This window comes from Gymnoscopelus microlampas (assembly GCF_963454915.1).
Source record: "Gymnoscopelus microlampas genome assembly, chromosome: 20".
Lineage (NCBI taxonomy): Eukaryota > Metazoa > Chordata > Actinopteri > Myctophiformes > Myctophidae > Gymnoscopelus > Gymnoscopelus microlampas.
Window position 1 is genome coordinate 28,339,405 of NC_139957.1, and position 8,343 is coordinate 28,347,747.

Below are 8,343 nucleotides of genomic sequence, written 5' to 3' on the forward strand. Positions count from 1 at the left end.
AGATTTGTACGGCTCTCTAGCAGTGATTTTCAACCATTTTAATTTCAAGGACCCCCAGTTTGACATAAATTAGGCTACGGACCCCCATTTAATGGCATGTATGTCTCTGGGACCCCAATTTATATTGTAAAATAAATGTTAATTTAACTCAGAGTGTACAAATGGAACCAAATGGACCCGTTAGGGTCCATTTGGTTCCATTTGTACACTCTCAGAGTTACAGACCCATAAAAGTCCATTTGGTCCCTGTCCATCATTTAGCTGGGGACCCCCTGGAACCCCCTCAAGTACCCCTGGGGGTCCCCGGACCCCACTTTGCGAACCAATGCTTTAGACTACCGAGTGATTGGCCGGAACCATACTTAAAATGTGTGTGTGGGACATAGAGGAACGTCTATCTAAAATGTATCTACCGTATCTAAACAATGGAAAAAGTCATTACATTTGTGGTAACGGGGAATATATACTTCCTATGTATATATGCTGAATTATATAATAAGTAAAGTGTATCCTTGTTACAACAAAACAGATGAAAAATGTATCGATGGTTTGGGATCTTTCTCCTCCATCTTTCTTATTTTGGTTTAACATTGAACTGATTGAATTACAGCTATGAAAACACTCCATCGGTCTGAACGATTTATATTCTGAGCGGTATAGATTATGGAGTTTCCACTTGCTTTTTTCTTCCTAAGTATACTTTCGGCGATACCATATACTTTCATTGCGTTCCGCCCTCTATATTCTCTGCATTATTGTGTCATTCTAGGCGATAAGTTTTCATCCGGAATCTGTTATAAGACCCTATAGGAGGATTTCATGCTGTGAGGGACTCGGTTTGAAAATTAACTGTATCATCCATGGCAGTGAGTGAAGACGCGGGGCCCATTCGCTATCAGCAGGCATGAGAGGACAAACTTGATCAAACGGGTGGATCGGGTGCATTTAAGCCATTAAGACCAGGAGCGTGTCTGTGTGTCATTTTACGATTACTTTGGGCTATTCAAAAATAGCAGATCTACAAGCTCATAGCGCGGCACCGAGTGCCGCGCCATGAGCTTGTAGATCTGCTATTTTTGAGAAATCGTGAAAATTTGTGAAAATCTTTGAATATATTTATTTTTTAAAGCGAACATTTTAACTCAAATCTTGGCTTCTGGGGGTCCCTGGAACTACATATTTTGAGGTCCGTGGCCAAATACATATCATTTTGGGAGGTCCTTGACATGAAAAAAGTTTGAGAATCTCTGATATTATAGCAAAATACTTTTTTTTTTTTTTAAACTGTTAGAATTTAGAAGACATTTGTAGAATCCCCCAGAAGCAAAGATTTGAGTTACAAATTCTCGCTTCAAAAAATACATATATTCAAAGATTTTCACGAATGTTCACGATTTTTCAAAAAATAGCAGATCTACAAGCTCATAGTGCGGCACTCGGTGCCGCGCTATGAGCTTGTATATCTGCTATTTTTTCATAGCCAAATAAATCTAAAAATGACACAGATGCGTTCCCGGTCTTAATGGGTTAAGCATATTATTATAAGTCTGCCCTAAGCACATTATGCAGGGGTGCAAATCTGCCTGCATGCGTTTTATTTAATCGGCTTTTGGCCTCGATAACAATGTGTACCTATTTATCTGTGTTTGTGTAATGGCGGCTACGAGCCCGCGCCACCAGGACGACCCACGAGCGTTTCGGGAGCCCTCTGATGGTGTCTGGGACCACTTTTCAGGGGCCCTGACAGCTGCAGAGGGAGCTGGCTCAATCCTGACGTCGTTCTCCCTGGCAGTGGCCTGTGCCAGGAACGGGGCCTGGCACGGCCCAGCCCCTGTCACACACTACAGAGAGGGGGCACCCGGCATCGGATATTCAGACTCAGACACCGTAGACATGCACCACAGACTCAGACACCATAAAATTGTCAGTGTTAATTTAACTCTGCAGAGTGCATGACCCAATACGCCAGTGTTTCTCAAAGTGTTTGCCGTGACGCAAGTCCAGGGGTGCCGCAGAATACTTCAATAATATTTGGAATTCATCAATATCACTTCAGTTTAACCACTTGACCCTCTCTATGTTTAGCAAAACGGACCCGTGTTGCATTGTAGTTGGTGCGTTCTTTTTCAATCTAAACCAAATCTCTTTGCTAAAAATAGCAGATCTACAAGCTCACAACGCGGCGCGTTGCAACACATTGTGAGTTTGTAGATGCTATTTTTGGCGAATATTCCGCCCAGAATAGGGATGCTGGGGTTCAAATGGTTAAATGTAAAGTTTAAAGTTATTTTCAATCTGTCCTAACGTCAAGTTTTCCTTGTGACATACTGTATCTTTAGGGGAAAGGTTGTCATTATTTACAAACCGTTATATGACATAAATATAAGGTTTTATAATGTAACAATGTAATTCAGGGGTGCCGTGGATAAAAACATATATTTTCAGGGGTGCCCTGAGCCTAAAATGTTTGAGAACCACTGCCTTAGGGGTCCATTTGGGTCCCTTAGACAACACTCTTATGAGTTAAATTAAGTATAGTTTGTGGATCAAGAAGAGCAGGAAACGAGATTGACAGACATGGTTGTAAAGTCATCAGCTCTCGAGAAAATATTTTCTATATTACCGACAAAATGGTGTCAGAGAATCCATTTTATGACTGGAGAGACCAATTAATTGTTCTGCAGTACAGTAAGACTAGGGCATTACATGTTGCCCTTGTCATAAGAGGTTTCTAAAGTATGATTGAACCTGGGTTTAGCTAATGTTGAGTTTAATTAACATGTACGGTCTGAATGGTGGCACTGCTTATGAGAGTAGCTCTAAAGACCTATACTAAAACAGGCTTAATCATTCTGAAGACATAACTCATTTGGCTTGGTTGATAGTTCCCATATGCGACGAACGTTCCATTTTCCTGACATAGTTTCTGAGTGTAATGACACTCTATTAAAAAGCAATATGCAATGACTTTCTTGAATCATTAAGGCCTTTTCAACATTAAACCGTGCACCAGTTTCCCGATCAAGGATGCCTTTTCATCCAAGCCATTCAAGCCTGTTGAGCTGTTCAGTCAGTCAGTCAGTCAGTCAGTCAGTCTGACTGACAGTAATTCTGTTCTAATCCTGTTTGTGTTTACGAATCATGGAGAAGGAATTTGGTCCTTCGGTCCAACTGCTTGCACACTTTCTAACTCTAACCCCGGGATAAAGGAAGATATTCCTGAGCACAACTTTTCTCTCCCTCACCTTGACCCCAAGTTGTATTCCCTCTCCCGTTGCTTTCCACCTGACAGGCAGCTTCATCCTCAAGTTGGGTTTGAGGCCTGATTATATTGACAGCCAGACTGAGTTACTAAATCCTCAAAATCTGTCTTGGTCCTTCCTGCCTCTCTCGGTCTGTATATATTTCCCTGTATGCTTTCCTCTGGGCAGCTTTCCTTTTTTTTTTTACTCAATCCTTCTTTTCTTTTCTTTTTTTTCACCACCTCCTTCGCTCGCAATCGTTCAGTTTTCCTCTCTCTCCCTCATACAGCCCCCCAGGCCCCCCTCCTGCGCTCAGTAGGTCTGGCATTAGGGGGAATTCCAGAGAGGGATTTTCCCTGCTTTAGACCGTCAGCATGACCCTTAAAAAGTGTTTGTTGCCAAAGACACCGGCCAACTGGCTAACTCATGCCATACAGCATGAGACCGATATCCCATGTAGGTAGGCTATGTAGTTAAGATACAGGTTCAAACTATGATCTCTTTTTGTTGATGTTACTGCGCACCTAAAGTACAGTATTAGACATACACATACTGTACAGTACATTACAAAGCCTTTTCACCATCTTTATTTAAGCTCTACTCTATCTAAGCAGTCTTCAGGCGTACTGTATTTCCAATGTTGAGTTTATTAATTGTTGAGTTTGTTACAGAGTACTCTGGCTGCGCGCCAACCGGGAGCTTCACCGCTATACCCACGCATAACACAGTAAATCTGCCCCTCCTATTTCCTGTGTGCCTTTTTATCCAGCCTGCTTCCACAGGTAATGCGTTAGGCTGGGCAACACACATTACACTACCCCCTCCTAAGACTGAACACACAGTCTGCAATAACATCACTTAACAAAAACCTTGGTACCGCTACTACCGCGTACCTACAGCATAATGACAAAACAAATAATACATTTTCATACAGCAAAACAGTGTTGATTTTGAAAGCAAATGTTGATTTAGTTTTAGTCATAGTCTTTTGAATAAAATTCCATTTTGTTTTAGTCATCTGAAATGTTTTAGTTTTTGTCTAGTTTTAGTTGACTAAATATCATAAGATTTTAGTTGACTAAATGTACAGTTGATTTGGTCGACTAAATGTATTTTGGCGGTGCCTTGATGGTGTCATAATGGCTGATTTTACACTTGGTTGCATGCTGAAAATAGCCGATCTACAAGCGTGTTGTGAGCCTGTAGATCAGGCGGGTGGGCCATCTCCCCCGATGGGAAAATGTCCACCAGGGAGGGGGCAGAAGCCCTCCAAACAGTGCGACGTCGTATGGAGGTATTTTGGAGGTATTTTTGGCGTCGGAAGCCGAAAAAAGTTGCATACATATTAAGGTATACGTATATAAGGTGTATATATATATATAGCTCATAGCCTGTTACAGGCATAGATGCAACAATGTTAATTTGCTGCTCTCATGGCAGTTTCTCAATGCTGGTCTCAGGGCAGCTTATAGCCTTCTACAGGTATATAGATGCAACAATGTTAATTTGCTGCTCTGAAGGCAGTTTCTCAATGCTGCTCTCGGGGCAAACTGGACATTAGGGACATATTTCCAACTAACCCCATGTGAATGATGAATTGGTGTATTTAACATTACTATATTCACTAGTGACACTAGGATCTGGTATTTTTGGCTGGACCGCAAAAGCATGGCCAGCCCTACAAACACGAATGTCTCTGAGTCCGTCACTCACAGCTACTGGTCAGCACTGGTCATCCAATAGGCCTAAAAACAAACTAGCCAATGGGATGTAATTTATCCTAATGTGTTTGCTGCCATGGCCTCATTGGCCTGTCATTAGGTGTTGTGGTGTAGTTTTAGCCACTCTGACCTAAACTACCATGCTAGTTGCATTGGATGGTTGGAACATAATGTTAGTCGCCATGCCAAAGTGTGTTAAATACAAACAGATTTATAGAGTCCAAGTGTTTTGCATTGCTGGGCAATGTGCAAAAAAAGATGACCAGAAGCGCCGTGAAATCATGATAGTGACTTACATTGCTTGTCATATACATCAGCCAACATGGTGGATGATTTGTCTGACATCTTACAAGATGAGATGGGGACACATTCATAATGCAAAAAGTCTGTCCGCATGACATATTTTATAGAAGAACTAATGGAGGATAATGGGTAAGTCCCCATATTCCCTCTATCTGGACAAAACCACCAACACATCAGTGACTAAATCAGCTAAATCAGTGACCTTGACTTGTATGTGATATACCATTCAAAAAAAGCACAATATTGTCTGTACAATTCTGACTAGAAGTCGAGACATTTGAAGATGCTGAAGGAAATAAGTGTTTTTCAGGATTTTCAAGGATGCCATCAGATTTCTTACTCTGCCCATATCCAGTGTTCCTGTTGAGAGAGCATTGTATCTGATGACACTGCTCAAAGAGACAAGAAATGGAATGGGACTACCGCTCCTGTGTAGCCTTATGGATGTACGTGCACTGAAATTGTTGTACATCAGCAACTTTCAAACGACCTCAGTCCCCGTCAGTTGTTGAAGAGATTTGATTCATCGATTTTCTGGTAGCAACAATGGAAACATTGTACATTGCATTTGTTTCCAAGTTGTCCAGCTTTACCTGTGGCCTGCGGTCACATGTTGCAGAAGTCATACTATATAATCGGTTTTATGGTATTAATACGTTTTGGATTGGTTTGTGGTGGATGCAGGCCAACATAGATGAGATGAGACACAGAAATGATTGACTACATTTGTGCTTTTTCCTATCAGAAAAGCTTTTAGTCACTGTTGGCTAAATATTGTATGTTGCAGTAGATTTAAAAAGTTGTGGTGAATTATTAAATATAGACAGCCATCAGTCACAGATGAGGAGAGGCATTTGTCACAGTCCAACAGATCTGAGGTGATCACATTATAAACTTGAATAGTGTTACTAATTCTTATGCAAAGCTAGAGCTGTTTTTGGTGTAAGCATTCACCAAACTGGAACCCTAGTACACAGTAATATACCATTTCTTTAAAGGAAAAAGAAACATTTGACACACTTATTTTTATTAGTGATAAAACATAATATATAATGTTGTCATTCTTCAGAGATGATGAGAAAAGTATTAACTACTACAGTAAATTGTTCGCTAAAGGCTGTCCTGAAGAAATGAAGTACCTCACTGTATAACTCTGATCCACCATTCTTAAGCTTTGTCACTTTGAAAATCAATAAAAAAGAAGAAGAGCTCATGATAAAGCACACCTTGGCCATGCTCAAATAAAAAATGGCGCATTACTGTATAACTCCGCCATTGACACAATCAGAAATAACAACACATTTCCATGGTAACAGAGCTGCTAAATTCACATTAGGTTGCTTTGCTAGGCTATTGAAATCTAATGTGTGTAAGGATCTGGTACTTCAAAAATCATTTACGTATAATTATTACACAATTTTTGCACAGATTTGAGTGTGCGGAAGCTGTTTTCATTCCTTTTGCCCACTATTGGAACTGTTGCCCGCGCGACCCCACGATAAGTGGTGATGGATTGATGGATGGAGGCAAAGAAGTGTTTGTGCGTGCTTGTGTGCTTGCGGCGTGTGTGGGTGCATGTGTGTGTGCACTCGCATTACACTGGGTGTTCTCCTTTCCAGCAAATAAAGTTGGCAACTCTGATTTTATCATTTCCTCATCATTTTTCTATCAAGAAATACCAAGCCCAAATTCAGTTTCAATATTTACTTCTTTCTCTCCTTTCTGCCCTAAAAGGAGAAAGAAAATTGGTTTGTCAGAGGCTGTTGTCAATTTTCCTTCAGTCTGTTTGTTATATGCGTGGAGTGAATGATAACACCGTTTATCCTGTTATAACAATGCTTCTTTGCATGCGTGCCATGCCAATAGTTCTTGAAGAACCAACTGCTGTTATCAACGGATCCCTAGTTAAGCTAATCAGTGTGTTACAAGCACAATTGCTCCACTGCGTTATCAAAATGTACGCAAGTGAATGGAGAGGGAAAAATATACAGCAACGCAGAATGTGAGTGGTAACGCGAGATCCCTAGGGCTGCCAATATCAATGGTCAACTGTTTGTGAATTCATATGCAAATGTAAATTGTTGCTGTAGGGCAGAAACCTTGTGTTTCTATATTTGAACTATGTGTGGGATTTTGTATATTAATGCCCTACTTCGTCGTACAACAGTGTCATTAACAGACTCTTCCCATATAGAACACAGCCCAGGATGAGCAACAGTTTCACAATTACTGAGGACGGCGTGCGCAAGGTGTGGATTGGCCTTCCTAACAATGACTTCCACAGATGTAGCACCCTGTTAAGCACTGATTTATTGGGGTTGGGCATCTGCTCCATTTGCATGGGGTTAATCTCGACCTGTTAAAGAAGAGAACTCAACTCCCTCGTGGCCCCTGCAAACAGGGTTTGGTATGCAAATGACAACTTCTTCTCGCCCCCCACAAATTCAGAGAACGTTTCCCTTCCTTCAGCGCGGTAATTGTTATTGTTGCTGAAGCATGTAAAAATATAAGAAGGAGGGATGGTAAATGAGGATGGAATGAGTCTTGCTGGTGTGGTAATTTTTTTTTTTAACCCGTTAAGACCGGGAACGCATCTCTGTCATTTTTAGATTTCTTTGGCTATTCAAAAATCAGATCTACAAGCTCATAGCGCGGCACCGAGTGCCGCGCTATGAGCTTGTAGATCTGCTATTTTTGAAAAATCGTGAAAATTCGTGGCACAATCTTGGATTATATATATTTTTAAAGCAAACATTTGTAAAATATTTAGTTCCAGGAGCCCCCAGAAGTAAAGATTTGAGTTACAAATGTCCGCAAAAAAAAATATTTTTTTTTTTACATTTGCACAACTTTTCATGATTTTTCAAAAATAGCAGATCTACAAGCTCAGTGCCGCGCTATGAGCTTGTATTATTTGCTATTTTTGAATAGCCCAAACGAAATCTAAAAATGACACCGCATGATGCGTTCCCGGTCTTAAAGAGTTAAAGGCGGCACGAGGAGGAGAAGTTGTGATTCCTCAGTTCAGTAGTCGCACCCCTTTTTGAACAACAAGCAGAGCATTGTGCTTTTTTAAT